The sequence below is a fragment of the Hemicordylus capensis genome, chromosome 1 (assembly GCF_027244095.1).
Source record: "Hemicordylus capensis ecotype Gifberg chromosome 1, rHemCap1.1.pri, whole genome shotgun sequence".
Lineage (NCBI taxonomy): Eukaryota > Metazoa > Chordata > Lepidosauria > Squamata > Cordylidae > Hemicordylus > Hemicordylus capensis.
This window is the reverse complement of record NC_069657.1, coordinates 31,162,117-31,185,475: the sequence shown is the minus strand read 5'-3', so window position 1 is coordinate 31,185,475 and position 23,359 is coordinate 31,162,117. Positions and strand designations below refer to the sequence as shown.

General features: G+C 44.4%; 1 long non-coding RNA gene across 1 annotated transcript; it reads left to right on the top strand.

Moving 5' to 3' along the window:
- Positions 1-188: 188 nt before the first annotated feature.
- Positions 189-19,285, top strand: LOC128339813 (uncharacterized). Its single transcript, XR_008313231.1, has 3 exons — positions 189-283; positions 3,432-3,550; positions 19,037-19,285. It is a non-coding gene; the product is annotated as an uncharacterized LOC128339813 (long non-coding RNA).
- The last annotated feature ends 4,074 nt before the right edge of the window (positions 19,286-23,359 follow it).

Below are 23,359 nucleotides of genomic sequence, written 5' to 3'. Positions count from 1 at the left end.
CTGACTTGTGTACTAGGTCCATGTTGTGATCAGTCAGGAACAGCTTTTTCTTCTTCCCTAAAGAGTGAACCAGAAGGGAACCCTGTCCTGTCTGTCAGGCAGTGACCTCTAGCGATCAGCCACTCAGCACACGGTATCCGGGACTTAGGGCCTGGCAGCAGGAAGTGAAGGGGTCCTTTGTTCTAGCAGTTGGAACCAGGCAGGGGAAGCAACAGGTTGGCTGGCCAAGCCATGGCAGCAACCAGGAACTCTGCAGGGGCCTGAAGTCTCTACCATGGTTTTGGTGAGTTCAGGGAAGAAGCCAGGGCTTGGCTTTGGAGAAGAGTTTAGCCAGGGAGCCATGAGTTATGTAGCTGGTGTCAGATTTCTTTATTTTAGTGCTTTGCAGATCCTTACAACTATTATTATTTATTATTATTATTTTACATTTATATCCCGCTCTTCCTCCAAGGAGTCCAGAGCAGAGTACTACATACTTAAGTTTCTCATCACAACAACCCTGTGAAGTAGGTTAGGCTGAGAGAGAAGTTACTGGCCCAGGGTCACCAAGCAAGTCTCATGGCTGAATGGGGATTTGAACTCGGGTCTCCCCGGTCCTAGTCCAGCACTCTAACCACTACACCACGCTGGCTCTAGTCTTTAGTGTTTTATCTGTAATGTAAGAATGTTGTACTTGTGCCCTTTGTATGCATCCAGGGCACTGCAAAAGTCCTTGTAACCTTTAAAGGTTCCTTACAAGTGGGGGTGCTTTTTGAATTATCTCCTGGGTAACAAAGATTTTAAAGTGTACCACTTCAACTATCAACTGGAATGCTTTTGGGAAGGATTCTTGCAAGTACTGAGTGTTTCTTTTCCCTGTAACGGAAGCTGCTAGAGCCTCAGACCAAAGCAGTCTGTAGCAATAGCAATAGCACTTACATTTATATACTGCTTTATAGCCAGAGCTCTCTAAGCGGTTTACAATGATTTTAGCATATTGCCCCCAACATTCTGGGTACTCATTTTACCGACCTCGGAAGGATGGAAGGCTGAGTCAACCTTGAGCCCCTGGTCAGGATCGAGTTTGTAACCTTCTGGTTACAGGGCGGCAGTTTTACCACTGCGCCACCAGGGGCTCTGTAGTCTTTTGAATAAAGTTTTCTCTTTTTATTCTTTGTAATCTCACCTGTCTTTGAGTGGATTTTTTATACTCAGGGAAAAGGGGTTTTACTCTGGTGCAGACATGCCTCAAAGTTAATTGTTCAGCAATCTACCAAGTTTTCTCACCACGTGTAGGCTGCATGTGGGAGGTTTTTGTATTTTTCCATTTGGGTAAGTGAGGAGAAGAGTTCCCTGGACATTCACCCAAATCCAGCAGGGGTAAACTCTGTAATAATTTGGGTGTGGTGGCAGTGATTACCAGAAGGACAGCCTTGTTGAGCAAACATGGTGGGAATGAATCAGCATTTTTCTTTCCCCCACGTGGACTTGCTCTGAGACAAAGCCTGGGCTTAAATCCGCCATTCGCCAAGTCTCCATTTGTTACAGTCCATACGCCTTCAACTTACACTGCAACTCCCCTATTCTCACTGCTTATTCACACACTTCAAATATGAACAGTGATGGCAGGGGTGGCCCTTTCATGAGGTGAGGTGAGGTGGTCACCTCAGGAAGCAAGTTATTGGTACCCCAGAAGGCCAGCAAGATGCCCCCCACTGCTCTCATTTGAGCGGCTCTTGGGGACTGATCTGACCCTTGCAAGTCACTCAGGAAGAAGAAACCAGCATGGCTTCAGCAAAGGAAAGTCTTGCCTCAGGGGCGTAGCTAGGGGAGAAGGGGCCCGTGTTCATCCCTCTCTCTGGCAGCTCCCCAGAGTAAGGGAGATGATGAAGAAAATAGGGAGGGATGGAGCTAGAGGGCCCTCAGCAGCTGGGTGTCCATGTTCTTTGAACTCTTTTCACCATGCTAACTTGGCAAAGAGGCACCTTTTAATGTGGTGATTCTCTTTATTTAGCAGGGGGAGAGTAACTGGCCCTATCCACCCCCAGCACAGCATCCCTCCAGTGACTGTTGCTGGTGTCTATCTTATGTTTCTTTTTAGATTGTGAGCCCTTTGGGGACAGGGATCCATCTTATTTATTTATTTATGATTCCTCTGTGTAAACTCCCCTGAGCCATTTTTGGAAAGGCGGTATAGAAATCAATCAATCAGTCAGTCAGTCAGTCAATTAATAGCTATGCCCCTGTCTTGCCTCATTGACCTGTTGGAGTTCTTTGAGAGTGTCAACAGGCATGTGGATAAAGGTGATCTGGTTGACATAATATACTTGGACTTCCCAAAAGCTTTTCACAAAGTTCACCACCAAAGGCTCTCGCAGTCATGGGATAAGGAGACAGGTTCATGTGTCAACCGGTAACCGGTTGAAGGAGAGGAAACAGTGGGTGGGAATAATGGACAGTATTCACAATGCAGCCAAGTAAGAAGTGGGGTCTCCCAGGGATCTGTACTGGAACCAGTGCTTTTTTTCATAAATTATCTAGAAGTTGGGGTAACCAGCAAAGTGGCCAAATTTGCAGATGACATTAAACTATTGAGGGCAGTGAAATCCACAGCAGACTATGAGGAGCTCCAGAAGGATTACTCCAAACTGGGTGAGTGGGTGACAAAATGGCAAATGCAGTTCAATGTAAACAAGTGTAGTGATCCATATTAGGACCAAAAAACAAACAAACCCCAACTTCATATATACACTGATGGGATCTGAGCTGTCAGGAGAGAGATCTTGGGGTCATGGTCTACAGCTCGTTGAAAGTGTCAACTTAGTGCATGGCAGCTGTAAAAAAGGCAATTCTCTTGCTAGGGATCATTAGGAAGGGGAATGAAAATAAGAATGCTAGTATTATAATGCCCTTTTACAAATCGATGGTGCAGCTACATTTGGAGTATTACGTACAGCTCTAGTCACCATATCTTAAGAAAGATATTGTAGAACTGAAAAAGGTGCAGAAGAGGGCAGCCAAAATGATCAGGGCCCTGGAGCACCTTCCTTATGAGGCATCTGGGACTCTTTCATTTGGAAAAGAGGTGACTATGGGGAGATATGATCAAGGTATATAAAATTATGCATGGAGTAGAAAGAGTGGATAGAGAAAAATATTTTTCCCTCTCTCACAACACTAGAACCAGGGACCATCCCATGAAACTGAAGGTCAGGAAATTTAGGAATGACAAAAGGAAGTACTTCTCCACACAGCACATAATTAATCTACGGAATTCTCTGCCACCAGATGTGGTGATGGCCATTAGCTTGGATGGCTTTAAAGGGGGCTTAGACTCAGATTCAAAGTTTAGGAAGAAAGTTTACAACTAGCTACTATGCAACAACAACCCTGGGAAGAGGCAATAGATAAAAATCTATTTGCTTATTGGACTACTCCTCATTCTACTACAGGAAAATCACCTTTGGAACTGCTGAGAGGACGCAAAGCTACCACCAAACCTTCCCAATGGCAACAACTCATAGGGCTTTCCATGCCATCTCACTCTGAGGATGCAGAGATTCATGATCAGGTAAAGAAGAAACCACAAAAATACAAATGGTATGTAGATCAGAAATGTGGTGCGAAACAGCGAACATTTCAGGTGGGGGACTTTGTTCCAGTATGGCTGCCTTATAAAGTGAGAAAAGAATGTTCTTGATATTCTGTACCAAAACATGAATACAAATACAGCGGATATTTATATACCGCTTTTCAACAAATGTTCCATAAGCAGTTCATATAGATATAAAGAAATAAATAAAATGGTGCCCAGTCCCCAAAGGGCTCACAATCTTAAAAGGAAACATAAGATAGACACCAGCAACAGCCACTCCCTGGCATCTCCATGATAGGGCGGAGAGAGATTTCTGCCTGCAACCTTGGAGAAGCCGCTGCCAGTCTGTGTAGACAATACTGAGCTAGATAGACCAATGGTCTGACTCAGTATATGGCAGTTTCCTATGTTCCACTGGAAGGGTGCCGTGCTGGGGATGGATAGGGATGGATTATTTCAAAAGAAATAATTGAAATCTGAGGAGATTCTGTCATTTTGGATGATGGAAAGAAATGTCACAGTTTGAGACTTTCCAGCATGCCTACTTTGAGAAAAGAGGAAAGGGAGCCTGATCTCCGGAGATGAATTTGATCTTGCCTCCAGTTTTGACCTCACAGATGAGGCTGATGAAAGTGATGGACAATTCTCGGTACCAGAAAAAAAACATCACTAACAGCTCCTGTGCCAGAGAGCCCAAGAATTAGCAGAAGTGTATGACAGGAGACCACCTAAAATACTTTAAGACTTCATCACTGAATTTTAAATTAATTCAATTCTTGTTATAAAGGGGAGGGATGTGTTGTATTCTATCTAGTAATATATTATTTTTTGTTTAAAAAATTTTCCCAGTGAGATCCTGTAGAGAGTGTGGGGGGTGGAGTCAGAAAGGGGAGCAGCTATTAAACAATGCTTCTGAATACCAGTTGAAGGGGAACAACAGCAAGAGAGGTGGTATGCCTTCATTTCCTGATTGTGTGGCTTTCCAAAGAATCTATCTGGCACTGTGGGAAACAAGGCACTGGACTAGATAACTGCTAACTTGGCAAACAGGCACCTTATAATGTGGTGATTTTCTTTATTTAGCAGGGGGAGAATAACTGGCCCTATCCACGCCCAACACAGTACCTCCAGTGACTGTTGCTGGTGTCTATCTTATGTTTCTTTTAGATTGTGAGCCCTTTAGGGACAGAGATCCATCTTATTTATTTATTATTCCTCTATGTAAACCACCCTGAGCCATTTTTGGAAGGGTGGTATAGAAATCGAATTTATTATCATTATTGTTTACACAGTCAGACAGGTGTTATTGACTGGTTTGTTTTATACAGACATCGAGTCCTTCCCAAGGACCTGGGATGGCTGGATTTTATTATCAATGTTGTTGCTGTTGTTATAGATATCGTCGCAGAATATAGGCTGTTCCCAGTAAAGTCGCTTTTTGTAATTGGCTGATGGTGATTTCTGTGGCCCCTATGGTGTTGAGTTGCTCTTCAAGTTGTTTTGGAATTGCACCTAGGGCCCCAATTACCACTGGGATTATTATTGTTGCACAGACCGACTACAAACAAAGGCATGACAAGGTAGCAGGGATGATACACCGGAACATCTGCAAAAAATACAAGCTACCTGTAGCCAAAAATTGGTGGGACCATAAAATTGAAAAAGTTGTAGAAAATGAAGACGCAAAAATATTATGGGACTTCCGACTACAAACAGACAAACATCTGCCACACAATACACCAGATATAACTGTAGTCAAGAAGAAAGAAAAACAAGTTAACATAATCAACATAGCAATACCAGGGGATAGCAGAATAGAAGAAAAAGAAATAGAAAAAAATCACAAAATACAGAGATCTACAAACTGAAATTGAAAGGCTGTGGCAGAAAAAGACCAAAATAATCCCAGTGGTAACTGGGGCCCTAGGTGCAGTTCCAAAAGACCTTGAAGAGCACCTCAACACCATAGGGGCCACAGAAATCACCATCAGCCAATTACAAAAAGCAACTTTACTGGGAACAGCCTTTATTCTGCGACAATATCTATAATAACAGCAACAACATTGACAATAAAATTCAGCCATCCCAGCTCCTTGGGAAGGACTCGATGGCTATATAAAACAAACCAGTCAATAACACCTGTCTGACTGTGTAAACAACAACAACAATAATAATAGATAGGCCTTGAGCCTGATCAAGCAAAGTTGTTCTTATGGAGTATATATTTAAAGAAATCAGAATTACTTTAGAGGAAATAAAGTCTAAGGACCCACTCGTATGTAGTCACAAACCGCAGTTTCAGTAAACCCGTGGTTCTCTTCTCTGTCCCCTGACGTGCTTACAGATGAGCCAGAACCAGAGGCACTCTTGCCCCTGGACTTGGGGCTGAAGTCCAGGGCCTCCACACCCCCTGGGGTCCCCCCAAACCTCTTTAGTCTGTCCTGGGTGGTGTGGATTTGTGTCCTCAAGAACCTACGTGTTAAAAAATGATGCTTAACTTGCAGCCCTGGGTGGGAAGGCCTCCAAAGGCCTCTAGGTCCATGCTCCAAAATTGCCTAGGTGCACCTCTGGCCAGAGTTGCACTTTCCAAGCCTGGAATGGGGTGGAAACTGGCTGTGCAGGCTTTCTGGGATCTGGGAAGGAAAGAGGTGCCAGCCAATGGCATTTAAGCAACTTCCTCCCTTAACTCCAGTTTGGACAAGTTGCCCAAACCAGATGACACACTCCATTCTCTGGACGCTCGATTTAGTAAATGAATCTTACTTAAAACCGAGGGTTCATCTGGAATCTGGGGGTGGGAATCAGAACTGCAGTTGGGTCCCGGATCTGCAGCTCCAAATATTCAGACGTCACAAGGGGGCCAACCTGAGGTAAGTTTGCCTCAGGTTTTTCATGACGTCCAAACGATGCCGAATAGTTATGTCTTTTGGTTAACTGAGGAATAGTTAGAGTGCATTCTTAAGAGAAAGATTCAAAGTTTTGCTGAACTATTTGAACTCACATACCTTTTGGCTTCTGTAGTTCTGCTAAACTGTAACAAAGACTCCCTAATCATCCAGAATTAATTAAGATTGTCAGGTGCTTAGTCCCAAGTTAATCTGTTTACTCTCTAACCTTCCTCTTTTAAAAAAGAGTAAACATCACTTTCCTCCTTCTCCTCTAGCCTTGGTGAGTACAATTAATTATCCCAATGAGTTGGAAATTTTCAGAGCTTTTCTCTCAGCTCAGTGGAAGGGAGATGCATAAAGATGAACCTCACATTTTGCTTGGGAAGTTTCCCCAGGATTCTTTAGTTTTGACATGAAGCAATTCTTCACTTATTGCTGAGTCAGTCCACTGTATCAGTGCAAGAGGACCCTAACCTCTAATTAACAACCTGCAACAAATTGAAAACAGCTGGGAATAATTAGACAATTTAAGTGCTGTTAAGGAGGAATAATTTCTGTAGCCGTTGTAATAAATCTTATGCTGTCTGAATTCATACGTCCTGCATGAATCCCCCCTCCCACTTTTCGGTGGGTTAGTGCATTACTCATAAAAGAAACAGTATACCTTTTGTTTTGATTGGGTCTGCTTAATAACAAAAGAGCATATCCTTGTAAGGGGAAGTATGATGACAAAGAGAATAGACCTTTACTTTCCTTAATTTTCCAATGTTGTGGTTCAAATCCTGTGTCAGATTCCTGGCGTGTGCGTCAGGAGACTAGAGGAAAAAGTAGCTTTGATTTGCACTGTAAAAATACTCATATCCAAAGCCTTGAAGAAGTTTCATTTTGGCTTGAACAAAACGTGTTCAGAAAACAGGTTTTTCTGCTGAAACACCTTCCAGAGGAGAAACAAATTAAAAGATGGGCAGGCCTGATCCCATCCAAGCACTTTCTTCAATCCACGAACAAGTGCTGCTGAGTCCTGTGGGTGGTGCTTTATAAAAGAAAGGCAGATATCTATCTATCTATCTATCTATCTATCTATCTATCTATCTATCTATCTATCTATCTATCTATCTATCATGTAAATCTCTAGGTAGTGTGTACAAATCAATTTGGAATGAAGACCCTCAGTATGCACAAGAACCACTGTTTCTCTTCCGTGGTCCTTAGGCATGGGAACACCATGACCCTGATTTAGCTATATGTAAACACAGCAATGGGTTCCATGAACTACTACAAAGTTCTTCATTGTAAGGCACAGAGGCCAGTGGAGGTCCCCATTAACTCTCAGTGCTCCCCCCCCCACCCGACTAATTGTTTATTGGGCCTGTGCAAAGCTTCGGCCAAAGCTGAATATTCTACACCGTCCCCTGGCATCATGCAAAAGCTACCATTTTTGCCTTGCCCACCATGGTGCTCATTTAAGGGTAACAGCCCTTTCAAGCCCCTGCACCATCTTGGAAGGCATGCACAGAGTGCTGGGAAATGTAGCCCTTCACGGCACTTTCCCAGGGATTCCCAAGCTGTGGCACTCCAGATGTTGCTGAACTACAACTCCTATCATCCCTGGCTACAATTTATCCTGGCTGAAGATGATGGGAGTTGTAGTTCAGCAACATCTGGAGTGCCACAGGTTGGGAACCCCTTCCATACAGCTCTTAAGAGAAAAGTCCATCTCTCGTAAAAGGCCTCCCCAGCACTGAAAAAAGCACAGTACTGTGTGAGGGAAATGGCTCTCACATTGAAGGTTTCTTTTGCCAAATTGGCCCCCATTTGAAAAACAGTGAACTCCTATGTACATATATCCTCTTGGCTACCTGCCAGTCAGATGGTTGGCCCTATTGGCTTTAACAGTACCAAACACCAGTTTGGAATATGCATGCAAAGCAGATAATGCTGGCCACCTAGGATGGCATATGTGGTTCCCAATCAATCAACACAAACCCTGTGCATAGTTGCAGATGGTAGATGTGGTGACAACGGATAGGAACATAGGGAGCTGTCATATACTGAGTCAGACCATTGATCTATCTTGCTCAGTATTGTCTTCACAGACTGGCAGCGGCTTCTCTCGGCTGCAGGCAGGAATCTCTCTCAGCCCTATCTTGGAGATGCCAGGGAAGGAATTTGGAGCCTTCTGCTCTTCCCAGAGCAGCTCCATCCCCTAAGGGGAATATCTTACAGTGCTCATACTTATAGTCTCCCATTCATATGCAACCAAGGCAGATCCTGCTTAGCTAAGGGAACAAGTCATGCTTGCTACCACAAGCCCAGCTCTCCTCTGGATACGGTGATATGTGGTGGATGTGTGACATGTGGTGGATGGGGAGATAATAGATGCACTGGGAAAGATATGAGCCACCAATATAGGACTGGAAGCCAATCCCTAAAGCATTTGCAATGGGGTCTGCCTCCATTTACCCTGCTAGATGCTGTCAGCTCTGGTAGCACCAAACATGCCACATCGTGCTCCAGGGAAGTAAAATATTCTGATAATAAGTTGTTCTGGTAAGAACTAAACTGCCTACTTTCCTTTCACTATGATTTTAATTGATAATTTCCATCCTCACAGGTTAGCCCACTTCAGCCTTAAATGTTCACATATCCTCCATCTTGGAGTGGATGGCATCATCACAAACTATGCTGTTGAGGTGTCCCTATATGTTACTCACTACAACAGTACCTAATTTGGTTCAGATCGGCTAGGCAGTTCATAAATTAGCCCACTTGCACCTCAAACATTCATGCATCTGCCATCTTCAATCAGGGTGGATGACATCATTACAAACTACACCACTGAGCTATCCCTATGTGACCCTACACCTGTAGCAAATTTGGTTCAAATAGGTTAGGTGGTTCACAAGTTAGCCCACTGTAATGGCCGGCTGCTCAGCCGCTGAGAACTGCTCTCTTCAGAGGGGACAGGAGAGCCTCCAGACGCAGTCCGACAGGAACAGAGAAAGAGCGTAGTCCCATAATGTTGCCAAAAGTCTGTACTGGGAGTTGCATAGACATCAGGATCAGGGATGAACACAATCGTAGTCTATACAAACAGACTCGGTTTTGAGATCAAGGTTGCTCACGGTCAGGGCTGGTGACCACAGATGTTAGAACATAACAACAGCCCTGCTGGATCAGGCCCAACACCCATCTAGTCCAGCATCCTGTTTCACACAGTGGCCCACCAGAAGCTGCTGGAAGCCTACAGGCAGGCGTTGAGGGCATGCCCTCTCTCCTGCTGTTTCTCCCCTGTGAATGACATTCAGAGGCATCCTGCCTCCGAGGCTGGAGGTGGCCCATAGCCCTCCGGCTGGACCTCTCCTCCATGAAGTTATCCAAACCCCTCTTAAAGCCATCCAGGTTGTTGGCTGTCACCACATCTTGTTGCAGAGAATTCCACAAGTTGATTATGCCTTGTGTAAAAAAGTACCTCTGTGTGTTGGTCCTAAATTTCTTGGCAATCAATTTCATGGGATGACCCCTGGTTCTAGCATTATGTGAGAGGGAGAAGAATTTCTCTCCATCCACTTTCTCCTCACCATGCATGATTTTATAGACCTCTATCATGTCTCCCCGCAGTCGTCTTTTTTCTAAATTTGCCTCATAAGGAAGATGCTCTAGGCCCCTGATCTTCTTGGTTGCCCTCTTCTGCACCTTTTCCAGTTCTACAATGTCCTTCTTTAGATGTGGTGACCAGAATTGTACACAGTATGTTGTTTCTAGCACAGACCCAGCTTTCAGGCTGCTCTAAATAGGCTGTGAGCTGAGAATGTTTCTGGGGTACGGACCACGCTGCCAGACGATCAGCGCTCTGTGGCACAGCGTGGAGCTCCAGAGGTTGGGACAATTGAACAACACCCAGTTTTATGCTCTGTCTAACCAATCCCATGGTCATGGATAGAAGAATAAAATCATTCCTTTCCTTTAGTCATTTGATTCAGCTTTGGCCTAGAATATGATGACCTTCTTACCTGTAACCTTTTCACTTGAAATTCAATGTTTGCCAAGATATCTTCATGAATTATATGTTACTAGCTGAACCCGCACAGAGCATCTGTGTGGTAGTTCACTTCCTTTATGGGGTTAGTTGGGAGAATTTGTTTGGCTGGTCCTCCCACAGCTCTCTCACTTGCTCTGTCCCCCCCACAACAGCTCTCTTGCTCACTCTGCCCCCCCACCGCCTCTCTCACTCTCTCTGTCTCTCCCCCCACGCCTCTCTCTCTCACGCTGTCGCTCCCCGTGCGCCTCTCTCGCTCGTGCTGTCGCTCCCCCCGCGCCTCTCTCTCTTGCTGTCGCTCCCCGTGCGCCTCTCTCGCTCGCGCTGTCGCTCCCCCCACGCCTCTCGCGCTCGCGCTGTCGCTCCCCCCACGCCTCTCTCGCTCGCGCTCTCTCCCCCCCCGCGCCTCTCTGGCTCTCTCTCTCTCTCTCTCCCGCCGCGCCTCTCTTGCTCTCTCTGTCTCCCCCTCCCCGTGTGCCTCTCTCGCTCGCTCTGTCTCCTCCTTCCTGCGCGTCTCTCTCGCTCGCTCTGTCTCCCCCTCCCCGTGTGCTTCTCTCGCTCGCTCTGTCTCTCCCCCTGCGCACCTCTCTCGCTCGCTCTGTCTCCCCCGCCACCTGACTCTCTCAATCGCTAGAGTCTGCGGCCACCACTGGTCGCCAGGCCAGGCCCGCCAGCGTGGGCCGGCCAATTCTCCTCCTCCCCTCCCCCCAAGCCTTCTGCCTCAGTCTCCCCCCCCCCAATCCTTCTGCCCCAGCTTGCTCCCTTCTCCATTTCCACCTCTTTCTCTCTCTTTTTCTCTCTCTCATTCGTGCTCCCCCCCACCTCCGCTTTTTAGCCTGCTTGTGTTTTCCCTGCTGGCCGTTGCCACATCCTCCTTCCTCCAGTCCCTGGTGTCGGGCCGCCAAGCGTTCAGCCAGCTCCTTCCTGCAGCCCTCCCTCTAGAGAGCATCTTCCAAAGCGGCCAACTGTTTGTCTCTGCCCAGCCAGGCTCCCCCGCTTTCTCTCCCCTCCCTTCTGCCCCAGTCCGTTCAGATCTCCTCTCCACTTGCCCGCTTTCCTTCCTTTCTTTTCCTCCCCAAATGGCCACTTCCTTACGCGGCCAACCAGCCAATCCAGCGCCTCCACCACTCAGCCAATCCGCTGGGTTGCCGGGACGCATCCCCACAGAGGCACGTCTATGAGAATTAATATAATAGAAGATATAATTCTTATCAGGCTGTTCTCTCCCCCCCCCCCCCATATAAGGATTAGTGAATGGATTTAGATCTACATGAAAAGGATTAATTATATATCTGAGTTAGAATAACAATACATGCTGTTTACCTTTCTATTTAGATAGACTGAAGTGCTGATATATTTCTCTAAGTTGTGGTTTTCTGTATAATGGACATTTTTAGAATAAAAAAAGGTGTACATTCAGTTGGATGTCAGGATGTCTTCAGACACATGGTTCTAACTCTGGAGTCAGCTTATAAATTCAGCAGTGGTGAGGTTTTGATCTGAGAATAAACTCCTAGAAAATGTCTTCCATATAACGCTCTCTGTATTCAGTTTTGATATTATATGCTTTGTCTGTGTTTTTAGCCTACTTTCAAGTAGGCTTATGAGATCATAAGCCTGTGTGTGTGTGTCCGTCCATGTGTCCATCCCTCTCTATCATCTTCGCGATGCCTGGACCAATACGAAACAAATCGGGTTCAGTTGTAGAGACACATAGGGACATCTTGATGGTGTAGTTTGTGATGATGTCATCCACCCCAGTTCAAGATGGTGGCTGCGTGAACATTTGAGGCACAAGTGGGCCAACTTGTGAATTGCCTAACCGATTTCAACCAAATTTAGTCCAGATGTAGGGATAGTGAAAAGAAAGTAGGCAGATTGGTTCTTGTTAGAACAACTTGTATGTTTTATAATCCTGTACTAGAAGCTATATGAATAAACAAATACCAACTTTTCATCTCGAGTTCTTATTTTTTTATAATGTCCATGCAGTATCCTAGTGAATACGAACTCACACAGTATTGTATTCCTTAGATTGGAGGCTTTACACTCCTCAGTTAGTTGAATTGCTTGAGGCTGAGCTAAATGCCAAGGGTGTGAAAAGCTCCTATTAGAGGCAATCCATGACACCAGACGACAGTCTGGCAGCAGCATTTTGGACCAACTGAAGTGTCCAGATGCTTTTTTAGTGTTTCCATCTTCCACAGTTCCAGACTGCTCCAAGTACATTGCATTACAGACTCACTGGCCATCATCCTGACTAATGCTGCACTTGTGCAATGAACAAAGTTGCTCTAGTACAAGATTGTGGAGCTACACTAAATACAGGGATTTTCAAATGTGCTCTTGTGCAAAAGTTATGTGCAAAAGATATGAGACAAAGATATAGCTGTATCTCAGTGTTCTTCATTGTAAGGCCTGGGGACCAATGGCAACCCCCATCAGCCCTAAGCAGATGTTCCCTGACTAATTGTTTATTGGAGCTTCGGCCAGCTGAATACTCTACACAGTACCCCCGGCACCATGCAGAGATTATCATTTTCACCGTGCAATGTTACACTGTGCCCAGAGCTGGGTGCCTCCTTTAAAGGAATGGGAGCCCTCTTGAGGCCCTGCACCATAGGAACATAGGAAGCTGCCATATACTGAGTCAGACCATTGGTCCATCTAGCTCAGTATTGTCTACACAGACTGGCAGTGGCTTCCCCAAGGTTGCAGGCAGGAATATCTCTCAGCCCTATCTTGGAGATGCCAGGGAGGGAACTTGGAACCTTCTGCTCTTCCCAGAGCAGCTCCATCCCCTGAGGGGAATATCTTACAGTGCTCACATGTGGACTCCAATTCTATGCAACCAAGGCAGACCCTGCTTAGCTAAGGGGACAAGTCATTCTTGTCTCTATCTTGAAGGGTGTGCATAGAGTGCTGGGAAGTATGGCGCTTGCCAGTACTTTCCTCCTAGAATTATTAAAAGAGGACTCCATCTTTTAGGGCTCTCCCAGCACTAGGAGAGGTGCAGTACTGTGCAGAGTTCAGCACAGTGAGAAATGGCTCTCACAATAATGGTTTCCCCCAAAAGTGACACTCACTTAAAATAAAAAAGTGAAGATCACTGCTATATCTATATCTATATCTATATCTATATCTATATCTATATCTATATCTATATCTATATCTATATCTATATCTATATCTATATCTATATCTATATCTATATCTATATCCTTGTGGAGTTCCACAAGGCTCCATACTGTCTCCAATGCTTTTTAACATCTACATGAAACCACTGGGAGAGATCATCAGGAGGTTCGGTGCTGGGTGTTATCAATAGGCTGATGACCCAGATCTACTTCTCCATGCCGACCTCATCAGGAAATGGCATATCTTCCCTAAATGTCTGCATGGAGGCAGTAATGGGTTGGATGAGGGATAACTGAAGTTGAATCCAAATAAAACTGAGGTACTGACTGTGAGGGACAGGACCTGAGAGATGGTTTAGATCTGCCTGTTCTGGGTGGGGTTACACTACCCCTGAAAGAATAGGTACGTAGCTTGGGAGTGCTCTTGGACCCAAAGCTCTCCCTGGTTTCTCAGGTTGAGGTGGTGGCCAGGAGCGCTTTTTATCAGCTTCGGCTGATACGTCAGCTACCTCCATTTCTAGAGGCAAATGACCTTAAAATAGTGGTACATATGCTGGTAACCTCCAGTCTTGATTACTGTAATGTGTTCTACATGGGGCTGCCTTTGTAGGTAGTCCGGAAACTACAATTGGTACAGAATGTGGCAGCCAGATTGGTCTCTGGGACAACACAAAGGGACCATATAACACCAGTTTTGAAAGAACTGCACTGGCTGCCGATAAGTTTCCAGGTGAAATACAAAGTACTGGTTCATACCTATAAAGTCCTTAATGGCTTAGGTCCAGGCTATTTAAGAGATGCCTCCTTTGTCATAAACCCTGCCACCTGTTACGATCTTCTGGAGAGGTCCAGTTATAGATGCCACCGACTTGTTTGGTGGTGACCCATGACTGGGCTTTCTCTGTGGCTGCCCCACAGTTGTTGATTTTTACCCACAATAGGTAAAACAGCAGAGCACTAAGGAATGAGCACACACTCCAGTTACAGAGTAGATAGCAGAGGATGGTTTGGATATTGCAGCTGTTTAGAGAAAACACATGGAGATCCTTGTATAACTAAACACTAAATATTTATTGGTTAAATACACTTAGATAGGAAAGATCTATCTCTAATCTAAAGGACTACATAGTGGATAGGTAAGGGGAGAGAGAGATGTTTCCATCTGCTCTCTAGGAGGAAAGGAAGGATTGTGACTCAGCACAGGAGGTGCTGCAGAGTCAGTTCAGGGGTCATAGAGCAGGGACAGATAGGGAGACCCTGACTCACTGTCTCTACTCCCAATGCCCCTAGTGTCATTAGAACAGTTGGTGCAAAAGGTCGATGCACTGGAAGTTCATCTCCAACAAAAGCATCCTCAAGGATAAAATTGTAAAGCACCTAGAAGAACAGGCCCTGCTGGGAGTGAGCCAGCATGGCCTCCGCAAAGGTAAATTTTCCCTCACCAATCTTTTGGACTTCTTTGAGAGTGTCAACAAGTATGTGGATCAAGGTGATCCCGTTGACATAGTCTACCTGGACTTCCAAATAGCTTTTGACAAAGTTCCTCATCAAAGACTCCTGAGGAAACTTAGCGGTCATGGGATAAGGGGACAAGTACATGTGTGGATTGCTAACTGGTTGAAATAGCACTTACATTTACATTTAAAGACAGGAAACAGAGGGTAGGTATCAATGGAGAGTTTTCACAATGGAGGGAAGTAAGAAGTGGGGTCTCCCAGGGATCTGTACTGGGACCGGTGATTTTTAATTTATTCATAAATGATCTAGAAGCAGGGGTAAGCAGCGATGTGGCCAAATTTGCAGATGATACCCAACTCTTCCGGGTAGTGAAATCCAAAACGGATTGTGAGCAGCTCCAAAAGGATCTCTCCAAACTGGGGGAGTGGGCGACAAAATGGCAAATTCGGTTCAATGTTAGCAAGTGTAAAGTGATGCACATTGGGACGGAAAACCCCAACTTCAAGTATATGCTGATGGGATCCGAGCTGTTGGTGACGGACCAGGAGAGGGATCTTGGGGTTGTGGTGGACAGCTCGTTGAAAGTGTCGACTCAATGTGCGGCAGCTGTGAAAAAGGCAAATTCAATGCTAGGGATCACTAGAAAGGGGGTTGAAAATAAAACGGCTAACATTATAATGCCCTTATACAAAACTATGGTGCGACCACACTTGGAGTACTGCGTACAATTCTGGTCACAACACCTTAAAAAGGACATTGTTGAACTGGAGAAGGTACAGAAGAGGGCAACCAAGATGATCAGGGGCCTAGAGCACCTTTCTTATGAGGCAAGACTACAACACTTGGGGCTTTTTAGTTTAGAAAAAAGACGACTGCGGGGAGACATGATAGAGGTCTATAAAATCATGCATGGTGTGGAGAAAGTGGAGAGAGAGAGAGTCTTTTCCCTCTCACACAACACTAGAACCAGGGGTCACTCCATGAAATTGATTGCCAGGAGGTCTAGGACCAACAAACGGAAGTACTTTTTCACACAACGCGTGATCCACTTGTGGAACTCTCTGCCACAGGATGTGGTGACAGCCACCAACCTGGATGGCTTTAAGAGGGGTTCGGATGACTTCATGGAGGAGAGGTCTATGAATGGCTACTAGTCGGAGGGCTGTGGGCCACCTCCAGCCTCCAAGGAAGGATGCCTCTGAGTACCAGTTGCAGCGGAGTAATGGCAGGTGAGAGGGCATGCCCTCAACTCCTGTCTGTTGCTTCCAGCGGCATCTGGTGGGCCACTGTGAGAAACAGGATGCTGGACTAGATGGGCCTTGGGCCTGATCCATCAGGGCTGTTCTTATGTTTGTTTTCAGGAAGACCCTCAAGACTCTCCTGTTCTCTCAAGCTTTTAATTAGAATTTTAATAATTTTAAAAACTTGTTTTAATATCTGTTTTATTGTATTGTCTTTATTGTCACATATTTTAATTTGTGACTTTTAAATATTTTAAATTTTGTACACAGCCTCGAGATGTATATATCAGGCGGGATAGAAATGTGATAGATAGAGGGATAGATAGATAGATAGATAGATAGATAGATAGATAGATAGATAGATAGATAGATAATCTCTATATCTATATCTGCAATCTATCTATATTAGTAATTTATCCATATTAGTAATCTATCTCTATCCCTATCTATATCGATGTTGATATCTATATCTAGTAGAGAAATGCATTTCCATTTCAAGATTTGAAAGAATAGCTATACTTTAAAGAAGAAGAAGAAGATTGCCAAAAGGAAAAAAAATGTGGACAACAACTTTTAAAAGAAATATAAAGATTGAGATTAAAGGTGATCTGGGATTTATGGCTTGTCAGTACAATTCCATTAGATTACATAAGGTCCTTGCAGGCAGGTTTCAGCATTAGTTGTAGCACTGGGGAATTAGGAAAATGTCCACTAGCAAGCACCGTAATATACTATTCCATCATCACGCAGGAGCACAAAGCGGTGTCAGAGAGCATATCTCTAAAACCTCATATATCTTTATTCCCTTCTTCCTCCCCTCATTTAAAAGGAAAGGCTTTCACAGCATGACAGATAAAAGGCTACCAAAAAAAATTAACATGGTCAAAAGAACATCAAAACCTGAGTACAGGAAAAATACAAACTGTATATCAGTAACAATTCTAAAGAGACTTTGGACAGGTTAATTATACTACATTTAAGGCTTGGTTTTAAATTGTCTCAGAAGGAGCTGGAAGGCTCATCATTGGCTAAATAGGAAACCAGATTGTGAGAAACTAAAGTCCAATCCACGACTAATTTAAACTGAAGTACTTGGATTCAAGGAAAATGTAGTCCTCCTGAAGTCAGTGGGGACTGAACCGGCTTCAGTCATACCACTTTAGCTTAGTTGGATTGGATCTTTTCTTTCTCAAATTTCATTCTCTAGTTCCATCAGCTGGCCATACAATCAACCTGCTAGCTCAGGCATCATATAAACAGCCAGTATTCTAAAGGGTGTTTTTTTTTTAAGTACATCAGATTAAAAGGATAGTTACGGTGCTTACAAATTCACTCATGCACCATGGACATTGTAAATTAAGGTGCCTTGACTTACATGCCATGTAAGCAGTAAACACATTCTGCGGTCTCACATATTGTGCTTGGTAACCTATGCACCTACACTTTCCCTTGGTCATTCAGCCCACAGACAATCAGGCCAGAGTGAGGGAAGTGCTTCAACTCCGGTTCTGTGGGGCCCAAATTGCGGTGCCAGCATTCGGATGTAACACTGGCACTGCAGAAATGGAGTTTGTGGCAAAGGTTCAGATTGGAGTTTGGGGAGGGAAACCACGGGTCATTTCCCCCCACAAATTCAATTTCCTTGAATTTGGACTTGTGGGTTAGGTGAGGGGGCCTCCAGTTTCCTGTTATGTCTGAATTTAGCCTCTCTCTCTCTCTCTCCATCCTCCACTTGTCCCCTCAACATATAGTCCCCCATTACCAGCATATGCTATTTTCTCTAACACAAATAAAAGCATAAAGGGAAAACAGGATCATTGTGCAGCTAGGTGGCTACTGCCCCTGTACTGTCCATAGTATCAGTGCCCCTGACTAGCAGAGAAATTGGACCAGGGATGATCACTTATGAGCTCTAGAACATTTAGTGCTTTAAAGGGTATAAAAGCAGCACTTTGAATTGCCCCTGGAAACAGATTCTTCCCTCTAAGGGTCTATATGTATACATATATATGCCTGAAATGTGCAAACCTTGGGACAACTAGAGAAAGCCAACTTTTAAGGAATCTGGCCTGCCATCGCTGATATTCTTTTGGAGGAAACAATGATCAACTTTCAAGGAAGCTTGGAGCTCCTTGAACACATATTGAAAGCCACTGGAGTAGAGTAGACAATGCCATTGGAAAAGACAAGAAACATCCTTTCCAAATATTACGAGAAAACTCTTAAAATCTGCTTGCCCAAGTTTCTTCTACATGAATTAAATCACCTGGAGGTTTAGCAAATTGATTTGGTTGGCTAGGACTGAATGAAAAGAAGACTCTCTGGTGTTTATAATTCCAATTGGTGTAAAATTTCCTGATGGTTAACACATCACATTACAGGCACTTTTGAATGAATGACTCATTCCCAGATAATTGACTAGCTTTGTAATTTGGGAAGTAAAAATTCACATTCATGAGTCCCTGGAGTGGAAGGTCTATATTGTTGAGCCTAAAAAGTAGATAAATCATTAAATAAAGTTATTTATTTATTTGGTAAAAGCTTCCATTAGCCGTTTGCGTATGCATTAAAGTAATGCTTTTTAAATGCATGCAGCTGCCTTAAATCACTGGTGCACCTTTTTTAAAAAATCATGTCTTTATAGATCTTGATGTTAAAATTACATGCTAACTCTTGTAATTCTTGCTTCCTTTCTCTAGGCCATCTTTTATGAAGATATCTCTTGGTAAGAAGCCTCTTAACATGAACATACTCAAACAGTTTAATCCTTCAAGCCTTAAGCATTTTACAACTAATCGGAAGAATGCTAATTATGTAAATACCAACAAACAAAGTTAACCAATTAGTGAAAAAAGAATTAAAGGCAGCATCTGGACTTAGTAAATAAATGCTTTTCAGATTCTGGTTTAAGTACCCATATTACATCGATCACAGTATTCCTATCAGAAGCTGATACAACCAGTAGTTTATTACTAAAGAAAGAGATATGGTTGATGATGCAGTTCTGTCCTTATTTATTGTTTATTTATAGTAGTTATTTATCTACTATATTTATATACTTCCTTTCATTCAAAACAGTTTACATTGCCTAATAAGGGCTTACAATCTAGAAGACAGAACAGAAAAGGAAAAAGGGAATACAGAAGGGAAGGGGGGAAAGCAAATTCTAGCACGATCATATTGTTATATTAGGCCAGTTTGGACACTATGTCCATTGGCACCCTCCACGTCATCTATGGGAGTAGTGTGTGTGTGTGCACATCCACCCCCACCCAGCGGACTGTCCCACTGCTGCATAATTTTGTGCGCAGGTGGGAGGGAAGGGTTCATCCAATAATCTTGGGTCTGGGAGAGACTCCTGCCTGAAACTTGTAGAGAGGTTGCCAGCCAGTGTAGACAATACTAGGAGTGTGTAAACCAGTGCAGTTCGAATCCTGGTTCAACTCAAACCGGGGTATTTCTAGTGGTCTGGATTTGAACCGGACCAGCCCTGGTTCAAACCGGAATGGTTTGGGGGACTACTTGTAAAGGGGAATCCAGTGAGGATTCATTTTAGGTCATTTTAGTGACCTAAATTAGAGACCTAACATGCATGGAGGTCACTAAAATGTGTGTGTGGAGGCCCAGACTGGACCAGAGAAGGCCTGAACTGGGCCTCAGCTGACACCATCAATTAAAGTAAGTAGCCCTGACTCCCCTCCTGCACCTTCTAGCTCTAGGAAGCCTCTCGACCCTTTACTCATAAAGGGAAATCTTCACCAGATTCCCCTTTATGAGTAGACCCCCAAACCGGTCCACTAACTGGTTCAAACTGGTCCGGCGGTCGAACCGGACCGACTCCGGTTTGACCGGAACTAGGCCAAGTCGGTTCAAATCCAGTTTGGATTCAAACCAAACTAGCCTAGCCAATTCTATGCACATCCATTCCCTAGCCTAGACAATACCGAGCTAGATGGACCAATGATCTGATTTGATATAAAGCAGCTTCCTATGCTCTTATGTGTTAAATGTTCCTCCCACACATGATGCAGTGGAGTGAATGGTTACTTCAGGAGATGGTTCTGGGAATTTTGGAGCCAAATGACAGTTGGTTCCAACTAAGCTTGCGGAGGGAGTCTTGCTGCCAGCCTCACCACTCTCTCTTGGAGGCATCCAAATAGTACCGTTAGTGCTGCAGACAGTTCTGAGGGAAGCCAAACGCAGCTGGTCTCACTTCTCCCTCTGAAGCAGGACAATGGAGATGGCCTCCCTCTGAGGAGAAATGGCTGTGCCGAAGGCTGTAGAAGAATCTACTAGGATCAATAAGGTTCAATAATCACAGTCAGAGTGTGCCTGAAGCTGTACTGGAAGTCCTTGCTCAGCTCCTATCCTCCAGCCTGAAGGAGCTGTGGTTACTCAGTGGTGGGGGAATGGGACCCTGCATATGCTCAAACATTCCATACTTATCACATATAACAGGGCTGATCCTGGGATTGAAACAGGTTCCAGGGCTTTGCCTCGGTGATCCCCGGCTCAATTAAATCATGGGGAGTATCTAGGAAAATGTAATAGAAAGACTCTTCAAATCCCAGTTCCTCGAGTGGTAATGAAAGTGGGCAATAATCAGCTCCTTAGTGGGATGGCTGTTTTATTTGTGCTGCTTTTGCAACCAGGAAAGCCCTTTCCAATCTGCGGTGGCTTTCCCCACATTTCCAAGAGTACTGTAAATGAGTTTTATATGCTTGAAAGACCCTGTAATTGTTTCTCCTCTTGTTGACACACCAGCCCGATGCCACACAGAACAAGACTGGGTTCAAACCCTTTGGTTTTGCAGCTCCAGTGCATTTCAAATGCTTGACAGGTCCGGCGCTAAGATGGTCTGAATTAGATTTGAATTACAGCCGCTAAATGCCCTTGTCAGAGCTAGTTAGGCCTGACACTGGCCATGCCCATTTAACCAACTGTTCCTAAGGAAAGTATACAGCTTAAACAAAGACATACTCCAAAGTTTCATACTGAATTGTCAAAATGTAATTGAGTTTAAAGAGCAACTAAACTATACAGAGAGCAATCTTTGCTGCATCTTTTTTTCCCCCTTTTGAAAATAAATCCATAGGAAATTCTAGTGGAATCTCAGAAATAAAAGACTTTATATTGGTTCCATGGAGTCGCAGGATCCCGTGAAAAACACCAGCAATGTTCATCAAGATGGGATACTATGGCTACAGCAGTGTCCAATGGGGGAGAAGGTTTGCAGAACTTTCTGAAGAGATGTTTCAAGAAAACAATGTGGCCTGTTACGTGTTCCTTATTCTACATGACCAACATAGCAACGGCTACTAGACTGACTGCCAAATATCCACGGATTGCTAGAAACTGCCATCCTGGTTCACATATTGTAATGTAATCCTGCAGTAAATAATAGGCCATGCTTCTAGTCAGGGATTTTAGGCGGTGGGAATAATTCCAGACATTCTTCAAGGGAAGTCTTACCTAGGGAATCTGCACTATGTTACACATCAATTCAGATCTCTCTCCAGAAGATCAAGATCCAGTGCCAATACATAGGAACATAGGAAGCTTACTTAGGAGGAGCGCTGCTCTTGTGGTAGCAAGCATGACTTGTCCCATTAGCTAAGAAGGTTCTGCCCTGGTTGCATATAAATGGGAGACTAGAAGTGTGAGCACTGTGCTCTGGGAAGAGCAGAAGGTTTCAAGTTCCCTCCCTGGCTTCTCCAAGATAGGACTGAGAGAGATTCCTGCCTGCAACCTCGGAGAAGCTGCTGCCAGTCTGTGAAGACATTACTGAGCTAGATAGACCAATGGTCTGACTCAGTATATGGCAGCTTCCTATGTCCCTATGCTCCTAAGCTGCCTTCTTCCGAGCCAGACCATTGGTCCATCTAGCTCAGTACTGTCTGCACTGGCTGGCAGCAGCTCTCCAAGGTTTCAGGCAGGAGTCTCTCCCAGCCCTACCAGGAGATACCAGGGAGTTAACCTGGGATCTCAGATGCTCTTCCACTGAGCTATGGAAGAGCTATAATATCCCCTAAAGCAGGGTTTCTCAACGTGTGGGTCCCCAGATGTGATTGGACTTCAGCTCCCATAATCCCCAGCCCCAGTGGCCTTTGGTAGGAATTATGGGAGTTGAAGTCCAATTACATCTGGGGACCCACACGTTGAGAATCCCTGCAAGGGATGTCCCTATAGGGGGTAGACATCCCTATAGCAGCCCTGGAGGACCCAGGTCAGAGGTATATGTGCATGGTGAGGCATATGACTCTTCTTCAAACTATCTGGCTGATCTGGAACCTCTGACTCACTTGGACTGTTAATTTTATGGTTATTTGCTGTTGCTTTGCTTCATTGGTTTTATTTTGCTTTTTGTTTTTTCCCATTTTTGTTCTTTGTTTATTATTTTATTATTTTTGTTGTTGTTGTATGCTCCCTTGGGCTGCCCTTTGAGCCTGTGAGGTGACATATATGTTTTTAATTGAATAAACAGGATTAACTGACTTAATAAAGATGTTAAAATATAATAAAATACATCATAATTAATAATAAAACACAATAAAACTATAGAAGCAACCAAATAGCAATTTTACCAAGAGATAGCAAACCCAGAACTAGAGAATGTGATTTGTCCCCGGTTGACCTAAGACATGGAGCTCAAGATGAAGAAAGATCAAGGTACAGAAAAGGGGAAAGTGAGGATGAGTGGCTAAGAAAGGGAGATAGGTAGAAATAGGGGTGAGCACAGACACTATTTGATCTCCATCTTCCATGTGTTAGTGTTAGAGCTAGTTTTGTGGTAGCAAGCATGAATTGTCCTCTTTGCTAAGCAGGGTCTTCTAAGCAAAGGCCCACCTTTCATTTCCTCAGTCCCATGAATAAAAGTGTGTGTGGGGGCAGAGGGGGGACCCTGCTTAGATCAATGGTTTTCAAGCTATGCTCTGGGCACCCTGGGCTTATTGAAAGCTTGTGGGTTTCCTCAAGGAGAACATTAGTAATGGCAGACAAGCTTCCTTGAAAGACAACATACC